This window comes from Pogoniulus pusillus, chromosome 25 (genome assembly GCF_015220805.1).
Source record: "Pogoniulus pusillus isolate bPogPus1 chromosome 25, bPogPus1.pri, whole genome shotgun sequence".
NCBI classification, from domain to species: domain Eukaryota; kingdom Metazoa; phylum Chordata; class Aves; order Piciformes; family Lybiidae; genus Pogoniulus; species Pogoniulus pusillus.
Window position 1 is genome coordinate 7676595 of NC_087288.1, and position 20340 is coordinate 7696934.

Sequence of the window (20340 nt, forward strand, 5' to 3'; positions counted from 1 at the left end):
AGGCAAGGCAGCCTTAAACAAATCTTGGTGCAGGTATCTGCAACGCATATTTACACAGATACACAGACTGCACTGGGTTGGAAGGGACCCTCAAAACTCATCTTGTTCAACCCCCCTGCATTCAGCAGAGATATCTCCAACTGGGTCAGGCTGCACAGGGACACATCAAGGCTGATTTTAAGTGTCTCTGCTTATACTTAGCATCACAGCAGAGCTCTGCACTTCACTGAAGCCCATGGTTATATGATAATTACAACATCTATTAACCAGTTTGTTTACTAAGGTAGAGGAATTACCTGGATTGCTGTGTCCAGCTCTGGGGCCCCCAGTACAAGAGAGACATGGACCTGATAGGGCTGCTCCAGAGGAGGACACCAAAATGATGAGAAAGCTGGAGCACCTCTGCTATTTAGACAGGCTGAGAGAGTTTGGGCTGTTCAGCCTGGAGAAGAGAAGGCTCCAGGGAGACCTTAAAGCTTCATTTCCATATCTGAAGTAGATATGTACAGGAAGGCTGAGGAGGGATTGTTTAGAAGGCCTTGCAGGATGAGGGGCAATGGTTTGAAACTGAAGCAGGAGAGATGTAGGTTGGACATCAGGAGGAAGTTCGTTACCATAAGAGTGGTGAAATACTGGAACAGGTTGCCCAGGGAGGCTGTGAATGCTCTTTCTGGAGGTGTGCAAAGCCAGGTTGGATGAGGCATTGAGCAACCTGGTTTAGTGTGAGGTGTCCCTGCCCATGGCATGGGGATTGGAACTAGATGATCTTTAAGCTGCCTTCCAACCCAAACCATTTTATGACTCATGGACAAGTAACTGGACAACAGCAAACAGATACCAGTCAGATGGTATTTCCTGGTCTGATCTGAGTCTCAGCTTGTAAGACAGGCTGTGTGGATATGATCTGAACCTTGCAAAAGAAAAACAAAAATCAAAATCACAACAAAACACACTGTGAGTTACTTTTGTTTGTTCAAAGTGCAAGGTCAATCTGCTAGCAAGAGAGCACAGCTCTACTTTTTCTTTAATGCACAGCTGTTTTTTATGATACAAGCTTCTTCTATCCATAATCTTTTGCTCCTTGGGCATAAAGTGGCCTCTTGCTCTTTTCTTTTGATTGCTTCAGCTCATCCTTTACAGTTATTAGAGTGCAAATCCTGATTTGCACAAGATTTACCAGATCCTTAAAGCTTTAAATTGAGAGAGTTGCCTTAACTTAAGGACTGCATTCTTCAAATACATAGCTCTTCTCAAGCAGCCTTCTATGAAAGGACAGCCCTCAGGGAGCATCCCAGCTCTTTAGAGGCATGGGCTGGCAACAGTCATGGCCTCTAGTTATACCAGGGGAGGTTTAGGTTGGAGATTAGAAGAAACTTGAAACCTCTTTCCTGAAAGAGTTCTCAAACACTGGAACAGGCTGCCCAGGGAAGTGGTTGAATTCTCATCCCTGGAGGTGTTTTAAAGAGGCAGAGATGTGATGCTGAGGGGCATGGTTTAGCCCCAGCCTTGGCAGAATAAAAGAAAGGTTGGGCTCAATGACCCTAAAGGTATTTTCCAACCAAAAGGAGTCTATGCTTCTATGACTGCTTGCTAAATTCAACTATTAGGGAAGAATCTCAGTTTTCCCTTAAAAATACATTTCTTATGCTCATAGAAAAATAAACTACTGGAAGGCCCCAGCTTAGCTGAGGCAGAGATGCTGCTCTGTGTCCAGCAACCACCCTTTCCAGAGCTCTCTGCTGCAGAAATTTTACTGCAGTGTTCTATTTCAAGTACCAGAGCTATCTTGTGCATCATTTATTACAGTGTATCTAAGCAGGAAGATAAAGGCACAGCTCAGAGTGCTGCTCAGACAAGATATAGCTCAGCTTTCAGGACAAAAGGCTACTGGGACTCCCTTTCTAGCTTGGGTTGTTATGGGGAAAATAACAAATCTCATTTCTTCCCAACAGAAGTCTTCCTGAACTAACTGTCATGCTATGAGGCAGAGTCACAAAGGACTGCCCAGACAGGGCAGCACATTCTAAATTACTTCAGTCCAGCCCTGGATCCTAGGGTTCACTTGCTTTACACATTCACAGATTGCTTTGGGTTGGAAAGGACCCTCAAAGGTCATCTTGCTCAACAGAAGCTGCACAAGAGGTGCAGCAATGCAGGGCAGATCCGAAAGAGGCACTGGCAGGGAACGCCGCATGTGTTGGTTCTGAGTTTGGGGAATGAAGCAGCTCTGAATATGCCCCAAACAGCAGTACCTTGAAGGTGAGTGGGGAAAAGTAGGTGCCCAGCAATGGCCATCACCAAAGCCAGCAGAGGAGAGGGAGGGAAACAAAACTGAGCAGGGTAGGCTGGGAAGATTGGATTGGAAAACGTCACCCTTCCTTGCAGACAACCTACTCACTGCACTGGGACATTTCTGAGTCCTCCTCAACACTGCTCTCGAGCTACAGATTGCACAGATAGAGGCTGGGTGAGAAGAGGCTCAAGAGCACTCTGGAGGAGAAGCACTTGGGGGTGTCAGTTGCTGACAAACTCCCCATGAGCCAGCAGCAGTCGCTGGCAGCCCAGGAGGCAGCTGTGTGCTGGGCTGCACCCAAAGCAGGGAGAGGGGTGTTGGAGTGGATGATCTCCAAGGTCCCTTCCCACCTCAGCTACTCTAGGGTTCTGTGAGCCTTTCCATGACAGCCTCACACATTTGCTGCAGGGTATGAATCTACCGACAGGAGCCCTGCGGCCTCAGCCTGTGACCCCCACCGTGCCCCGGGAGCACACACATGGCCGACAGGTAGTCCCTGCCTCAAGACTACAGCTCCCACCGTGCCCCGGGAGCACACACATGGCCGCAGGCAGTTCTGTGCCCCAGGACTACAGCTCCCACCGTGCCCCGGGAGCACACACATGGCCACAGGCAGTTCTGTGCCCCAGGACTACAGCTCCCACCGTGCCCCGGGAGCACACACATGGCCGCAGGCAGTTCTGTGCCCCAGGACTACAGCTCCCACCGTGCCCCGGGGGCACACACATGGCCACAGGCAGTTCTGTGCCCCAAGTCTACAGCTCCCACCGTGCCCCGGGAGCACACACATGGCCACAGGCAGTTCTGTGCCTCAGGACTACAGCTCCCACCGTGCCCCGGGAGCACACACATGGCCGCAGGCAGTTCTGTGCCCCAGGACTACAGCTCCCACCGTGCCCCGGGAGCACACACATGGCCACAGGCAGTTCTGTGCCTCAGGACTACAGCTCCCACCGTGCCCCGGGAGCACACACATGGCCGCAGGCAGTTCTGTGCCCCAGGACTACAGCTCCCACCGTGCCCCGGGAGCACACACATGGCCACAGGCAGTTCTGTGCCCCAGGACTACAGCTCCCACCGTGCCCCGGGAGCACACACATGGCCGCAGGCAGTTCTGTGCCCCAGGACTACAGCTCCCACCGTGCCCCGGGAGCACACACATGGCCACAGGCAGTTCTGTGCCCCAGGACTACAGCTCCCACCGTGCCCCGGGAGCACACACATGGCCACAGGCAGTTCTGTGCCCCAGGACTACAGCTCCCACCGTGCCCCGGGAGCACACACATGGCCACAGGCAGTTCTGTGCCCCAGGACTACAGCTCCCACCGTGCCCCGGGAGCACACACATGGCCGACAGGAAGCGACGTAGCTCAGGCCTCCTGCTCCCGGCACGCTGCGGGCAGCACACACGGCCGGCGGGAAGAAAGTCTGTTCCCTAGGGCTATAGGTCCTGGCGTGCCGGCTCCGCTCCCGCAATCGATTCCACTTGCGCCCGCCCCGGCTGCCCATCCGGAACCCAGGTGCGCCGGGGCTGGGGTCCGCTCGGTCTCTGCTCGCAGCTCAGCGCTCTCCCAGGCGGGCGCCCGCTGGAACCCGCACGGGGGAAGGCGCCCGGTTCCCTTACCGGGAGGCTGCATAGAGCGCGGCAGCGGCACCCAGCGCTCACCACAGCGTGCACTGCCGTCACCAGTGTGTGGCGGCGGGCAGCAGCGGAGCGGCGCCGGTCCTGCGTGCCCCGGCGGCTGCGGAGCTCGAACACGGCCGTGCGCCGCAGGCGCGGGCACTGCCGGTGCTGCGGTACGGGCGTATGCAGCTCCCGGCCACACTCAGCCACTGACTTCCGTATCACAGAATTAGTAAGGCTGGAAAAGACGTCCATGGCAATCGAGTCCACCCCTAACCCGACTACCATGACCACATCCACAACTGCTTGAGCACCTCCAGGGATGGTGACCCCAGCACCTCCCTGGGCAGCCTGTTCCAACACCTGACCACTCTTGCAGGAAAGCAGCTTTTCCTAATCTCCAACCTAAACCTCCCCTGGTGCAACTTGAGGCCGTTTCCTCTCATCCTATTGCGAGTTACTTGGGAGAAGAGACCAGCACCGGTCTCTTTCACATCACTGCTCAGACCCAGATGTCTGCCTGGCTCAGAGCCTCTTGCTGGAACTATTTGGAAAAATGAGCATTTGCCTCTTTTTCCGTTGCATCAAGAAGGACATTAGTCCAGAAAGTTAAAACAATCAAATGGTTTAATTGTTCAAAGTGGCAGAAAGAACCGGCTGGGGACTGCGGGTGATAGAGGCACTGCCGGTAGGTGGTATCATGGAGTCACAGACTGCACTGGGTTGCAAGGGAGCCTCGAAGGTCATCCTGACCAACCCCTTCCACTCAGCAGGGACACCTCCAGCTAGATCAGGCTGCCCAGTGATCAGGCTGATCTTGAATGTCTCCAGGGACTGAGCCTCAACCACATCCCTGGGCAACCTGTTCCAGGATTCCACCACACTCAAGTGTGAGTTTTCCAAACCTCTGACCTGTTTGAGTCCTATCAAATGAGCCTGAACTAAGCTACAGCTCCCAAGGCCAACTGAGGATGAGGTCTGCGCAGGAATAAATGGTGTGCAATCTGGCTCTCCTGAACTGCCTTGCAGGCTCCGAAGAATCAGAAGGGGGCAGAGTAGGAAAAGCATTAGGCCTGTTTTTTCCTGTGTCACTGCTTTCTGTGATTTCTGAGCGACCTTGCTCCCCCTAGTGAAAACTACAAGCAGCTCTACAGCTAACTTGCATTTAAGCAGAGCAGAACAGCGTAAAAACTGTGAGAACAAGTGCGGAAACCTCATCCAACTACTTAACTTGTGACTTAGTAGAGCTGCATCTGTTCATGGAAGAATCTGAGCCTTCCTTCAAAACTGCTCTAAGACAAACAAGATCACTGGAGCTCATATAAGTGTTCAGGATGATTTTTTAAAGCTACTTTTGATCTAACAGCAGAGAGGAAGTAGCAATAAAGTGCCAGTAGCATTAAGAGAATTATTCCAACAGGAACATCTTACTGCTTCATCATGCCAGTAAAGACATTCTCTCTCTGTAAACCCTTACCAAATAGGGCCTTTGTGATATTCTGGGAACTTAAAATTAGAGCTATTTTTGTTCTCTAAATATTGTGCTAATAGTCTTCCAGAGTGTTATGTGCAGGTTTCAAGAGGCATGAAAATTGTTTTGGCTTTAATAAGGGAAAAGAATAATCTGATTTCACAGAACCACAGAAAACATCCGTTTGGAAGAGACCTCAAAGATCATCCAGTTCAACCTTCAGCCTAGTTTGGAGTCAGTCCCAAACCATGCCCCTGTTTGGTTCAGGTGGACAAGCAGAATGAAAGGGACATTTTCGTGCTCCCATCTTGGACTTCTCCCAGCTAAAAATCACCCTGGGAGCTGATTCACAGATTTACAGATTGCATTGGGTTGGAAGAGACCCTTAAAGGTCATCTTTTCCAACCTCCCTGCACTCAGCAGGTACACCTTCAACTAGATCAGGCTTCTCAGGGACACAACAAGGCTGATCTTGAATGTCTCCAGGGATACCTCAACCACATCCCTGAGCAACCTGTTCCACTATTTCACCACTCTTATGGTAAAGAACTTCCTCTTGATGTCCAAACCTAAACCTACCCTGCTCCTGTTTAAATAGTGATCCTTCACTGCTGGTTTCTGGCACTGCTGTCTGCCCTGTGCACAGCTACAGAGCATGTTGACATTGATGTGCTGCACTTGCACTGAGGCTTTCCAAGCACTTCTTTAGGCATCAGGCTTCAAGAGCATGACAGATAAAAGAATGCCATTAGCCCTGTTTTACAGATAGGAGTTGAATGATGTGCTCAGGGTCAAATGAAGGGCTTAACCTGCATGTCTGGACCATCTCCTGATTAGTCACCCTTTCTACAGGCTTGTATTAAGTGCTGACATCTCCCTCTTAGCTGTGCTCAGATACGTGTCAGTTGGGATGTCCTCTCTCCAGATATGCAGACACAGATGTAGACACTAGGGGCCAGATTATGCAGTCCTCGACTCAGGAACTGGATCAGTAGCCACGGCAAAGCAGAAAAAGGGCCAGCATCTAAAGGTAGCAGTGATTCTGCTTTCCCTCTAGACTGACTGCTAGAAGCCAGTTGTTAGGACTATCTGCAGAGCACCTTCATACAAGTGGCAGAAGCTTATGAGGTTGTCCATTGGCCATACAGGCACTCAGGAAAACCCTACAGCTTTCCCTGCCTCCCTCCCACACTTTGCTGTGTTCCGGAACCAGGCGAGATGCCAGCAATCCAGAACAAGGCCTGGTTCTCAGGGCAGTGAAGGAAAACAGTGTCCTGGGGACGATTCCAGGCTGGGGAAGGTGGTTCACTGCTCTCCAGCTGTGACACATGGCAATGCTATGCCAAAAGCTGTGGGTGAAGGCTGAGTTTGGTAGCACATTTTACCATTAGCCAGCAGAATAACCTATGAAGACTAGAGATAATTCCCAGTTCCAGTAAAGAGTTCAGAAATAGCTCTGTTTCTCCTGTTTCTCTGGCTCCAGCCTGCCTTCCCATTCAGAACAACTGCACAGACTGTCCCAGATAACCCATCTGGCCTTTGTAAAGGCTCTTTAGGGTGGCTAAATGCAGCCAAGGGACTTGTTTCTTTTTGCCCAACTTCAAAATTAATTTGCCACATTTACCCAGAGGTGAAGGGCTTCATTACCTATCACCTGTAAAGTGAATCCTGGTTGGAAGCTGCAAAGAACTAAGCCTTTCCACTATGTCCACTATGCCTGCAGAGGATTGATTGGGGTAAGTGTAATCATTCAGGTGGCAAGAGGGCAAAGCCCTCACTAACTGTGAAAGCCAATGCAATTTGCAGTGACCTGAAACAACTGATTTCTCTGGCCCAGAGATAAAGAAGAATTACAGACTGAATAATGTTTAACCAAGTCTCTCAGATCTGGGAAGAAACAGAAATACCCTATTCTTGAGGTACACAGCTGCTAATTGCCCAAAATGGCTTTGCTTCATACCCAAAAAAAGCACTGCTGGGCAACAGAATTTCAACAGGCCAGCATGGTACTGTGTGTGTTTTACTACATTAATTGCTAATGTGCTGCAGCAAAGTGCCTGTCACAGATTCATAGAGTGGTTTAGGTTGGAAAGGACCTTAAAGATCATCTAGTTCCAACCCCCTGCCATGGGCAGGAACACCTTTCACTAGACCTTAAACATTATCTAACAAACACGTCCCATATGCAGGGACACCTTCCATTAGAACAGGTTGCTCAAGGCCTCATCCAACCTGGCCTTGAACACCTCCAGGCAGGGAGCATCCACAACCTCCCTGGACAACCTGTACCAGTGTCTCACCAACCTCACTCAAAAAGAATTTCTTCCTAATCTCCAGTCTAAATCTGCCCTCCTCAAGCTTCAATCCATTCCCCGTCATCCTGTCATTACAAGCCCTTGTCAAAAGACCCTTCCCAGCTTTTTTGTAGGTCTCCTTTCAGGTACTGCTCTTCCCATCTCCATGCTGAACAGCCCCAACTCTCTCAGCCTGTCCTCACAGGGAAGGTTCTGCAGCCTGCTGATCATCTTTGTGGCCCTGCTCCGGACTCTACAATAGCACTATTTCCCTCTTATGCTGGGAGCACCAGAACTGGACACAATATTCTAGGTGGTATCTCAGGAGAGCAGAGAATCAACCCCTTGCCCTATACTGTCCCACACACTATCCAAAGATTAAGGCTGGTATCATTTTCTTCCATTTAGTGCTTCCATCTGCAGGCTCTCCACCTGGCACTGTCCTTCTCTTAAGGTACTCCACCCCCACGGGCTTGTCTCCAATTTTCCAAAGCACCCAGTGCCCGGTTGGCAGCCAAGTGGCACAGTGTAGAGGGAGCCCCAGCTGAGTGTGGTATGTTGGCATACCCATGGTGCATGGCACTACTTCTTCTGGCAGTCCTTTGTCAGTGATGAACACGTTTGTAGCTTGGGCTTGTTGTGGCTTGTTCCCACCTCATCTAGAGATAACACCTAGCTTTATTTTGTTTCATAACCTAACAAGAGAAAAGATTAAAATCCATGTAGCTCTGTGTCAGTGTCCTGTTTGTGAGGACATGCTGCAATGCTTCTTTTCCCTTGTTGGGAGAAGGCCAACACTGTACTCAAGTGAATTAAGAATGTGGCCAGCAGATCGAGGGAGGTTCTTCCCCTCTACTCAGCCCTACTTAGACCATATCTGGAATATTGTGTCCAGTTTGGGACTCCCCAGTTCAGGAGGTACAGGGGACTGCAGGAGAATGTTCAAGAGAGCTATGAGGACAATGAAGGAATTTAAGCATCTTTCTTAAAAGAAAGACTGAGAGACTTGGGGCTGTGTAGTCTGGAGAAGGCTGAGAGGGAACCTTACCAATGCCTACAAATATCTGCAGAGTGGCTGTCAGGAGGATGGAGCCAGGCTCTTTTCAGTGATACCCAGTGATAGGATGGTGTAAGGTTTAACAAGGTCAAATGCAGAGTCCTGTGCTTTGGCCACAGTAACCCCATGCAGCACTACAGACTGGGACATGAGTGGCTGGAGAGCAGCCTAGCAGAGAGGGATGTGGGAGTGCTGGGTAGCATCCAGTTGGACATGAGCCAGCCGTGTACTCAGGTGGCATGGGAAAGCCAGTGGCCTCTTGGATTGTACCACGAATAGTGTGGCCAGCAGCACTAGGGATGTCATTCTATCCTGTAGTGGCACTGGTAAGGCCTCACCTCGAGCACTGTGTGCAGCTCTGGGCCCCTCACTGCAAGATACTGAAGTGCTGGAGTGGGTCCAGAGGAGAGTGATGAAACTGGGGAAGGGATGAGAGGCAAAGTCTGATGAGAGGCTGAGGGAGCTGAGATTGTTCAGCCTGGAGAAGAGGAGACTCAGAGGGGACTTCACCACACTCTACAACTACCTGAAGGGAAGTCATAGTAAGGTGGGGGTCAGGTTCTCCTCCCAGGCAACTTGTGACAAGACAAGAGGGCATGGTCTGAAGCTGCACCAGGAGAGGTTTAGGTTGGATGTTAGGAAGCACTTCCTCATGGAAAGTGTAATCAGACACTGGAATGGATTGCCCAGGGACATGGTGGAGTCACCACCTTCAGAGATATGTAAGGGAAGGTTGGATGTGGCACTTAGTGACATGGTCTGGTCAGTGTGGTGGTGTTGGGTCATAGGCTGGACTTGATGATCTCAAAGCTCTATTCCATCCTTACTAATTCTGTGGTTCTTTGACAAGGGTGAATGGACATAAACTCAATCACAGGAAATTCCATCTCCACATCTGTGCAGGTACCAGAGCCCTGAAGCAGGCTGCTCAGAGAGGTTGTGGAGTTTCCTTCTCTAGAGATCTTCAAAACCTGTCTGGATGTGTTCCTGTGTGACCTGCCCTAGGTGATCCTCCTTTGCAAGGAGGTTGGACTTGATCATCTCTGGAGGTCCCTTCCAATCCTTAGCATTCTGTGATTCTCTGAATCTCTGTTATCCAGCCTGCTGAGCATGTGTGTCTATGTGGAAGGAGAAGATTGTGAGAAGATTTGTCTCACACCCTTAAGAAGAGGAATCCAGGCGAGTACTGCCTTAAACGCCTGAAGAGCAGACTTATCTTTTAGCCAAATACTTGAGAGCTCCAGCACTGGTGAGCCTGTGCCCTCCTCCTATTCAGTGCTGGATAGTCAATGCCCTGGAGCTATACAGCAGGAGCCACGGATACCCTGTCCAGAGCCACTGCTGTCTGTTCTGGGTAGGTAACAGCAGGAGACAAGAAATGCTTGAGCTTTGCTACCAACGCCCAGCCTCTTAGGCCTCTGTTGCTCTCTTCCTTGCAGATCCAGAGAGACAACAAATCACCTCTATGGCTTGATACCCTTCACCCTTTTTTCCCCAAAGTGGCCCTTGTCTGTGTGCCTCGGAAGTGGTGAGCACTATGAGCAGGGGCCTGCAAGAGGCACCTGTGAAGGTAGCTTTCTCAGCAACCTAGAGGGCAAAGGGAAGGTTTCTGAGTCTTCTTTTCCCTACTATCTTTCAGTTAAGGGGCAAGGCAGAGCTTGAGTAATCCCCTCCACAGCATCTGGCAGCCACCTCTGCCCAGCTCCTCCCAGTCAGGAGCTCAGAGACCTCCATCAAGCCTCACAGGCATTCCCTGCCTCTCCAGCTGTGTGGAACACTGAGAGCCTCAGAAGTAAAATGAGGTGGAAATGATCAAATAGCTGTCCCACTCTTCTCACTGTGTCTTCCTCTTGGACAGAAGACTTTAATCTCAAAAACTGCCATGCTGTCTCCTGACAGCACTAGATCATCTTAAAAATAAAGTACTCACCAACTGAAATGGAGCTTTGTCTATTCTTTTGCAGAAAGGGGAAAAGAGAAAGAAAGAACAAATGCAAAGAATGCCTGAGTCCTTTGGGATGAAAATACAGAGTTCAAGAATTAGAGCAGTCTTAAGCACTACAAAAATAGCTCATCATTTGAATCCTATGATGATACTGGACATGCATTTACCACTGAGTGAGTCAGAAAGATCTTGTTTCTTTACAGGGCTGTTGCTGTCATTCTTGATCCATAAAGCCATGTAAATAACATATGGTACAAGCAATGGCATCACTGAAATCTGCCAAAGGTTTGAAATACCTACAGGTTAACTACTAAAACCAAGCCACCTGTCCAGTGACTTCTACTTGAGCTGTTCCACTTCATCATCCCTATGTTATTACAGCATGTTGATGCAGCGCCATAAATCTACGTAGTCAGATAGGACATTACCCTCTGAAGAAAATACTCTGTAAAGAAAGAAATACATGAATACAAGGCAAAACCCCTCAAGAGATAGCTTAGCAGGGCCTCAGTGGTTGCCTGGAGGAGGAGGAGTGAGGAAAACATTTCCAGAGCAGCTTTTTATCTGTGGCTAGCTGTGTGAACACAGCAAAAAGCTAGTGACATATATTTTGTTGTGGTTGGAGAAACAGCTTGGGTTTGTCCTACACAACAGGATTTATGAGTCTTCCATGAATAGCCTGGACCCTTGTCAACCTAAGAACATGACCAAGAGCTGCCTAACTGAGACACCATTAGCTCTTTATTTCTGCAGATTAGTTGTATGCCTACTGATTTCCTGTTGCAATGGAGTCCTTCTTTACTGCAGGGCTCAAAGATCCTGCCAGGCTCTGGTTCTCTGACTTTGTTTGGTTTGTAGAAGTTTAGCCACTCTGGCCTGTTCCTCTGTGTGTTCCTCTCTGGGAACTTGGCCCACTTGGCTTTAAAGAAGCCAGCTTTCATCGGGTTCTTCAAAGCAGTCAGCATCAGAACTGGCAGAGCTTTTCTTGGGTGTTCCTTGGCACCCAGTAAGTGGTGAGCTGCTAGGTGGTGAGCAAACAGACTCCTCTCAGAAAACAGCAAACAGGAGGAGGAAAGCCACCCAATGCAGAGGCTGACAGCGACTCTGCTGTCAGAGATCCCTGGACTCACTCTTCCCAATGTCTTTCTTGCCACTTCAACCCCAGACCCACAGCAGAGCTGTTTATACTCCTCATGAAACTGCACCATTGTGTAAGTATCAATAGGCAATGTGAGGTGAAGATATGATGGCATGGCTAAAGTGTCTGCCATGGAGTCAAGATTTCCATCTGCTACAGCAAACTTTCCCACTGACCTTGCTTAAGTTACCAGCCTCTCTCTGAGTTGCAAAATCAGGATTATTTTGAGAATGAAATAATCTTCAGCAAACCATTTTAACATCAGTAAGGAGAAACCTCTAGAGAATTGTGAACCATTATTAGTTATAACTTTAAATTATTAGTTTCTCTTGTACTTATACATAATGAGGATAAGTATATCATTATAGTATTTATATCTGTGTTGTAATCTATATTATAATAAAATCTATCATAGCTTTATTATCATGTAATAGAAGATTGATTTATATACTCCTGAGAGGTGTAAGATTCTTGCTAGAAACACTCACATTTCTGGAGAAGGCAGCAAGCACAAGGGAATGTGACTGAATGTGACACTGCTGAAAAGATGTGCTGCAGGTGTCAAAGATATGTTGTGGCTGATTTCATAATGCTCACTTCTACAGGTAACCAAGAGACTCCTCGAAGTTTGGGAACTTGCTTTTTCACAGGAGTGCTCCAGCTTGCTCTGTAAATTCAGATCTGCAAAAGAATGAAGGCATATAACACAAAAATTACATGGCATTAAGGCACTGAAGTAAAAACTTTTAACCTGCAGTCTCCTCTCACATCATGCTGGAGGAACAAAGGCATAAACGGATGCCAACATCTAGGTTTCTGTATATAGACGTTTCTTAAGTTTCTTCTCTCTACTCTGCTTGGAAGGGCTCTATCTGGCAAGTGTTTGCAGAGCACATTTAGCAGATCAGCTCTTACACAACCTCTGGTAGTTGATTCAAAGCATGGGTGAACTAGATGCCACTGCTGTTTCACCTGCAATCCTTTGGTGGAGAGAACAAAAGCAGAACTGGGCAGCTTGGACTGCTCCCCACAGGATTTGTGTCCATGTCTCTTGCCTCTGAACAAGGCAGAGTTTGCACAAGACCAGACTGTAAATTGCCTGGGATTTGGAAGGGATGGAAGAGCATTTCCATTTTCATTTCCTTTTGCTGAGCTTTCCCATTGTTTAGAGCATACTAATAAACAAGAATATGAATAAAGCTGGAAAAAGGAGAAGGCAAGAGCATGCATAACAATTAGGGTCCCAATGTGGAGTGGCACAAATCTTCATAAGCAAAGAGGGAACCTGAATTTGGGCCTCCCAAAGCCTATGGGAGCTGCTAACCACGAGTCAGATATATCAATCATTGGTACCCTTTCTGAAAAGGATCTGGTTTTGAAGTACAGCACTTTGCTCCCTCTTTTTTCCAGGGGTCAGGACTGTAATCCCATAGTTCACAGCATAAACCACACCTCCAACACTGGCAGACTTTTCCCCCTTTCCCATTTTTTCTCCAGTGTACAGAGAGATCTAGCATGCTTTACCATGGAAACAATTCTCCCACGGCTTTACATAACCAAGTTCAATTTCTATTTAGCTGTTGTGGACAAAGTAAGGCAACCACATCCACAAACAGTAAGTCCTCTGGATTCTAATCTTGGGGGTCTGGCCCCTCCTCCCCTCAAGAACTAAAAAGTAATAAAAAAGACAGAAAATATTTGCTCCCAGAGCATCAGTCCAAGCCTTCTTTGATCCTCTTTTCCTTTGCATTCCAAATGAGAGGGAAAAACAGACACTGTCCTTTTCTTAAGTCTCAGTATAGAAAGATCTGGCCTTGCACTCAGATTCAAGGGGTCTTTTAAGGCTGCAGAAACCCTGGCAACAGAAGGTGTGATGCAAATTGAACAGCAGCAGCAGAAATATCCAGGTTTACCATGTGGCAATGAAGGGAACCAGCCAGGCCTGAATTTGAAAGGCAGGAGAGGCTCTATCCTGTGTTCTGCCTACATCTCAAACTCTGACAGCCTGCTCATGCAGAAACTCATGCAGTTCTCCATGCTCAGCACAGTGAGTAAGATGTATTTCACAACTGATGCCAAGCTGATGCAAGCAAAGTGATGTTACACTGAAACTTGGAACTAATACCCAAATTTCAGTACAGGAGAAGATAAAAGACGGCCTCAGGAAAAGACATCTGAAACACCTCTCTTTCCAGATGAAGGTAAGATAATCTTCAGAGAAATAGTATGGAATTAACCACAAATACCAAGATTAATTTGCATATATTGCTGAAAGTGTGTGTATTAAGAAAACCAGTCTTTTCTTTTGCTAATCAGTCATGGAATGGTAGAGGTTGGAAAGGACCTCTGGAGATGGAGTCCATCCCCCCCGCCCCTGCCAAGGAAGGCTCACCTAGTGAAAGTCACACAGAACACATCCAGCTGGGTTTTGAAATGTTTCCAGAGATGAAGACTCCACCACCTCTCTGGGCAGCCTGCTCCAGTGCTCCATCACCCTTACATTAAAGAAGTTCCTCCTCATATTCAGATGGAACTTCTTATATTCAGCTTTGTGCCTGTTACCCCTTGTCCTGTCACTAGGTATCACTGTAAAAAGATTGGTCCCATCCTCCTGACACCAAATCTTGGAAGTATTTATAAGCATTTACAAAATCCTCCTTCAGTCTTCTCCACACCAAAGAGACCAATCTCTCAGCCTTTCCTCATGAGAGAGATGTTCTAGTTTGGTAATTGTCTTTGTGGCCCTTTTTCTGTACCCTCTCCAGTAAGCTCCTATTCATCTTGAACAAGGGAGCCCAGAACTGAACACAGTATTGCAGATGTGGCCTCATCAGAGCAGAGTAGATGGGGAGGAGACTCCCCCTCAACCTGCTGGCCACACTCTTCTTGATGCATTTCATTTTGCTTTATACAAAGTCTTTCAAGGCTGCCATCTTATTGTGACCATGTTTTATGCATCACCTAACAAATCTAGACTCCACCCCACTGAATGTGTCATCTTTGGCCTTTCCATTCCACATATATTGTGTCTGCTCACAGCTTGTGTGTAGAACAATTACGTCAACAATGCATCTTCCCCAGGGAATTGGTTTTTTAACTTTTCAGGTTCAAATTTATCCCTCTGAGTACTGACTGAGGCTTGCTTCCAATGGGATAGTGTCTGGGTGATGAGGTTTGCTAAATCTATTTGTAGATGTCTGTTCAGTTCCTAGCAGAGACCTCCCATTGGCTTATCTGGGAAGCTGAGTGAGGCTTGGGTGGGAAGCATGTATTTTTTATTGAAAATTAGAATAAAAATGAGAGAGTGTATCTACTATGTTGTGTGTTCACAAATACCAGCCAAACAACCTCTGGTTTCAGGAACTGAATGCAAGGGAAGCAATTTTCCCCTTCTCTAGGTGGGGGTGGAAGTTTGGCCGTGGCAGGCTAGCAGTAATGTGCACCACTGGTGCAGAGCTAAACTCTTAGAATTAAACTTACTGCTCACCATTTATCCAGTTTCCTTTTTTACAGATCCACAGCATCCACAACTCCTACTGACTTTGATCTGGGTCCTTCGGTGTGGATTTAAGTGCCTGGTTCATGCTGCAAAGGTTGACCAAAGCAAACAATTAACAGTGCTGAAATTAAAGCTTGGGGCTGTAAGTTCTGCGAGAGCTAGGGGAGAATTAGGAGCTCTGTTTTAAGAAGAAATGGACTATTTCATCTCCAAACCTCATCCAAAGACACTTTCCGCACTAATGAGGTCGTGTGGCAAATATGCCATAAAAGATACATCGTTATGTTTTCAGACAGGAAAGCTGCTGACACAGACAGAAGCTTAGCAGAGAGCCATCCAGGAATGCACACAGCTGGCTGTTGTGCTTCAGCCCCCTGCAGCATCTCTGAGATGTGCCATCACTGGACTCAGTCAGAAATAATGCCCTATTTTTATCCCCAACGCAGTATATGACTATGTCATTTCACACCCAGGTGTGAGCAGCATCGACTGCGAGTTAAGACAGTGCTTTCAAAATCACGGTGGCCCCCACATAGAAACGTTTCTGGGACACGGAGCACCGCAGAAAGGGACTTACTCTCTTTGCTTAGCATTCATCTGGAGCCTCTCTGTTAGGATGGGACTCCCTGAGGAGTGACTCCCCGCCTCCTCTGAGCAACCTGGTCTAGTTGAAGAGGTCTCCCTGCGGGTGCACTGGACTAGATGACTTCTAAACCCAAACCATTCACTCTTCCAGCCCAAACCGTTCTATGATTCTCCATCTCGGGCCCTCCTAAGGCTCGGGGAAGGTGCGCGGGGAACGGCTCAGCCCGGGGCACCCAGCCGCCAGCACCTCTGACCGCCCCGCCAACCTCCAGGCCGCTCCCGCCCGGGTACGGGAGCCACTCCGGCCCGGAGGGAGCCGGCCCACCGCTGACAGGCGGCGGCGGCAGCGGGGCTGCTTGGCCTCTCCTTGGTGCCGGCGGGCATGCAAGCGCCGCTCGCTCGCTCGCCCGCCCGCCCGCCCGCAGCAACACACAGCACACGCACCTCACGCCTCGCCTCGCCTCACCGCCCCCCCTCTCTCCTCTCCCCTCTCCCCCTCCCCGCCCAGCCGCCGCCGCCGCCGCACGGCTCTCACGGGCCTCACGTCCCGCTGCAGCCGGCCGCTTAGCGACACGCCGGCACTGCGCTCCGCCCCGCCCCGCCGCGCCCGCGCTCCCCTGCCATTGGCCAGCCCCCGCGGGGCCGCGGCCCTGCCGCGCTCCTCAGTGCAGCCGCGGGGGGCGGGCGCAGCTCTCGGGAGGGCGCCAATGGGAGCGTGGAGGGGACAGGGCTTGGGGCCGAGCCGAGGCCGGGGCAGGCAGGGGCGGTAAACAGGAACGCGAGGCCCGAGCGGCGGGCGCGGAGCTGTGCGGAGCCAGGTGAGGTGGGTGCCCCGTTGGACTGCCGCCGGTGCGGTGCGTGCGGGCCGGGGGGGGGGGGCACAAGGACGCCGCCGCAGTGACAGGAGGGGAAGGGGCTGCGGGGCACCCGGTAGTGCAGAGCGATAGAGCGGCCTCATGGAAAGGGGGCGGGGCGATGGAGGCGCTGCCGCGGGGAAGAGCAGCCTAGCCCGACGCGGAGAGGGGGCACAGCTGCCTACCGGTTGTCTCGGCCAGGTCGCTCCGCCGGGGCTTCGTTTTACGGCGGAGGGGCGTGTGTGGGGTCCGTCGGACGAGGGCGGCGCCGTGCCAGCGGCTGCTGAGCCCGCGGGGCTGGCCCCGGGCGGCAGACGGTCGGTGTTGCGGCCTTCGCCGTGCCCTTGCCGAGGTAGCGACAGAGGCCGCAGGCGAGAAGCAGCGGAGCCGCGCTGACACGCCGCCGGGTCTGTCCTTGAGGGGTCAGGAGCCGGTCAGCTCGGCGTTCCGCTGCCCCACTTCCTGGCCGAGCGGTGCGACGGGAGCGCTCCGGTGCTTGTCAGCGCCTAGCTGCCCGGTGCGGGTCGCACCAGATCCGGGCTCTCGGCCGCGCTGCTTCCGTCTTCTGCAGCCGGGCAGCTCGGGGTGCCCGCGGGCTCCCCAGGGGCTGACCGCCTCCTGGCCGGCTTGTGTCTCCGCTCCTGTGCCACAGCCCTGTCCTTCGCAGAGGGGATGGTGGCTCTCTGCGCACTCAATCAGGTGTGCTTGGTGTTCTGCACGTTGAACCTAAAATCGCTTAGGGTAAAGAGTGGAATCGACGTTTCTGCTGTGCAAGGCGTCTGTATCTTATCATGGATGTCACAGGAGAAAATGCAGCCTTGGCCTTTGCTGTGTGCATGTGCTGGCTTCCCAGGCTTCTCTGTCTCCGGGACCCTTTTCTGCATCTGGTTGAAGATGGACATAAGTCTGTTGGCTGGTTTGAGCTTTCCTGTGGCTGATACAGGGGGAAAGAAACTGTAGTCAGGTGCTCCAAGGAAATAAGCTTGCTTTACAGGAGCTCAAAGAATCTGTGAACAAAGTGAATAGGGATTAATGGGGAGGTACTCAGTTTTAAACAGGCACTGAACAAACTACCCATAAATAATTACAGATATAAAAATCTGACTTGTGTAATGTTGCTTTCATAGTTACCAACCATCCTCATTTCTGCTGTATCTTGAGGTTATAGCACTATTTCTGATACCCTGATACAAACTATGTCCCACCTGGCAGAACTGTAGGTGGGAGATTTCCCCTCTGCATTTCCACACTCCCCCAGCCCCCCAAAATGAAAATTCAGTGTTGTGAAAAAGAAGATACTTTTGCTGTTCAGGCAAAGAAAAATGTAGAACAAAGTAAAGATTCTTCTTTCAGTTACCTGATCTGCTCATCAGTTAGCTGATCTGCTCATCAGCTAAGGTGATTTTAGTGCTGTTTTGTGTTGTGCGAGTGATAGCTTCTGCTGTGTTTGTTTTGCCTCTGTGTTTTGTCCTGTCTCAGTGTGCGATTTAGATCTTTATGTAGAGCCTTTGTTGCTGTTCACAACTCCTTTTTCACTGGTTGCACACTTTGGTTCTTCTGACTTTGAAGCATGCACGGTTCTGCCCTGGTGTACAGAAGGAATCATGAGCAAAATATCTTCTGCCACCTGAGGAAGGCAGATGTACAGTGCAGCTACAGGATGTGTCTAGTTTTCCAGAAGCTTATAATCAGAAAGGATCTGTCTAGAAACCATTGCTGATGTGACATTTAGTCATTTAGGTGCAGCTTTTAAAAACATACCCATAAAGATGGTTAGGAGACTGGCTATAGATACTTCTTTCTGGCTCTGTAAAGGTAAATATTTAAAGGACAGAGGTGTAGGCTGTGTGCTGTAAGGATCAGCATACTCTGGACAGAGCTGTCTCTTCCCAAGCCCAGCACTGACATGCAGTGTGGCTGTAGGTAGGTTATGTGTCCTCTTCACTCTTCATTAGCTTTTTGAGAATTAGAAGTCAAGAGCAATGTGTACTGGGAGTTGGGCTATAGATGACCATCAAAGGTACCTTCCAACCCAAACCATTCTATGATTTAAGTGCAGGAGGAAGAGCTGCTGTTTTTGTCAAGAATTTTATCTTAAATAATGCTGTATTTGAGGCTAAAAATTCTGCACTTTTTTGGTGAGGCATGGCTTTCTATCAAGTTTCCAACTCCGAAATTGGACTCAATGTGCTTCCAAAAAGTTAAAACTCCCAATAAAAACAATTACAACATAAAGGTGTATGCCAAAGAAAACCCCAAATTTGCAAAGTGATGCACTCCCTCATTTTTATACTTCATTCCATTTCAGAGCATGAGGCCAGTGGGAGCTGTGGTGGTTACCTGTGCTGCGAAGCTGTGGAACAGATAGAGGCTGGTTCCCTGTGGATCAGATGGGGACTGGTTCCCTGTTCCTCTCAGAGGGAGAGAGAGCTGAGTTTTAGTGGTGTCTTCTTCCTTAACTGGTGAAATGACTCTGTGAGACCCTAGATCTACTCTGCAAACCTGGGGGAAGATGTTCATAATGTTTAGGTTGCTTATATTGGTTCTGATTCTTAACTGCTGGTCAGAGTTGTTCCATATGTGGGGATTTGTCTGTGTCTATGCTGACACTGCCATTGGGATGCCTTGGAACTGGTGAACTCTCATGTAAGCTTGCCATAAAACCAAATAAAGGTGCAAATTGAGCTTGTAGTGGTATTGTTTAAGCATATGCTTCAAATATGGGATCTGCCTGAATCTGACGTTGGTCTGTGTGTTTTGTTGTCGTGCTCCATTTTGATGGCAATATTTTCTTCTTGTTGCTGGATGACAGATCCACATGCATGGGAAGTAACTTCAGTAATTGATCAGAATTGTTCAAGTGACTGAAATTATGCCTGTGCCTGCAGCTTTGGGGCTGTGCAGGGAATGCAAGGCAGTGGCTTGTTCTAAGCACTGCCTTATGCATAAACAGAAACCTGCTTTGTCTTTTCCATGTCCTCTTATTCTTTCTCCCTTTCTTCTTGACAACACAGCTGTCTGAACATGAGCCAGCAGTGTGTTCAGGTGGCCAAGAAGGTCACCAGCATCCTGGGCTGAACAGCAATTGTGTGGTCAGCAGGAGCAGAGCAGTGATTGTGCCTCTGTACTGGGCACTGGTGAGGCTGCACTTTGAATATTGGGTTCAAGTTTTGGGCCCTTGACTACAAGAAGCACATTGAGGTGCTGGAATGTGTTGAGAGAAGGGCAACAAAGCTGGTGGAAGGTCTGGAGAACAGGGCATGTGAGGAGCAGCTGAGGGAACTGAGGTTGTTTAGTCTGAGAAGAGGAGGCTGGGGGGAGACCTCATTGTCCTCTGCAGCTCCCTGAAAAGAAGCTGCAGTGAGGTGGGGCTTGGTCTCTTCTCCCTAGTAACAGGTGATAGAATGAGAGGAAATGCCCTGAAATTGTGCCAGCAGAGGTTTAGTTTGGAGATGAGGCAAAATTTCTGTGCTACAAGAGTGTTCAGGCATCAGAACAGGCTGGCCTGGGAGTCTCCATTCCTGGTAGTGTTCAGGAAATGTGGACGTGCCACTTCAGGGCATGGTTTAGTGGTAGCATT

At 49.5% G+C, this 20340-nt stretch overlaps 1 protein-coding gene and 1 long non-coding RNA gene across 4 annotated transcripts in view; one reads left to right on the forward strand and one right to left on the reverse strand.

The window, feature by feature from the left end:
- Window positions 1-10692: 10692 nt before the first annotated feature.
- Window positions 10693-16281, reverse strand: LOC135186534 (uncharacterized). Of its 3 annotated transcripts, none has more exons than XR_010307005.1 (4): window positions 15899-16281; window positions 15310-15407; window positions 12311-12503; window positions 10693-11129 (listed from the first exon to the last, which is right to left on the reverse strand). It is a non-coding gene; the product is annotated as an uncharacterized LOC135186534 (long non-coding RNA). The 3 variants fall into 3 exon arrangements; XR_010307004.1 differs by lacking the exon at window positions 10693-11129 and adding an exon at window positions 11136-11702; XR_010307003.1 differs by lacking the exon at window positions 10693-11129 and having other exon boundaries at window positions 11712-12503.
- A 337-nt stretch (window positions 16282-16618) lies between these two features.
- Window positions 16619-20340, forward strand: part of COQ8A (coenzyme Q8A) — a 38352-nt gene continuing 34630 nt past the window's right edge. Inside the window, exon 1 of the mRNA XM_064164320.1 lies at window positions 16619-16724. The gene's annotated coding sequence lies outside the window, so the exon portion shown is untranslated. The remainder of the gene's footprint in view (window positions 16725-20340) is intronic.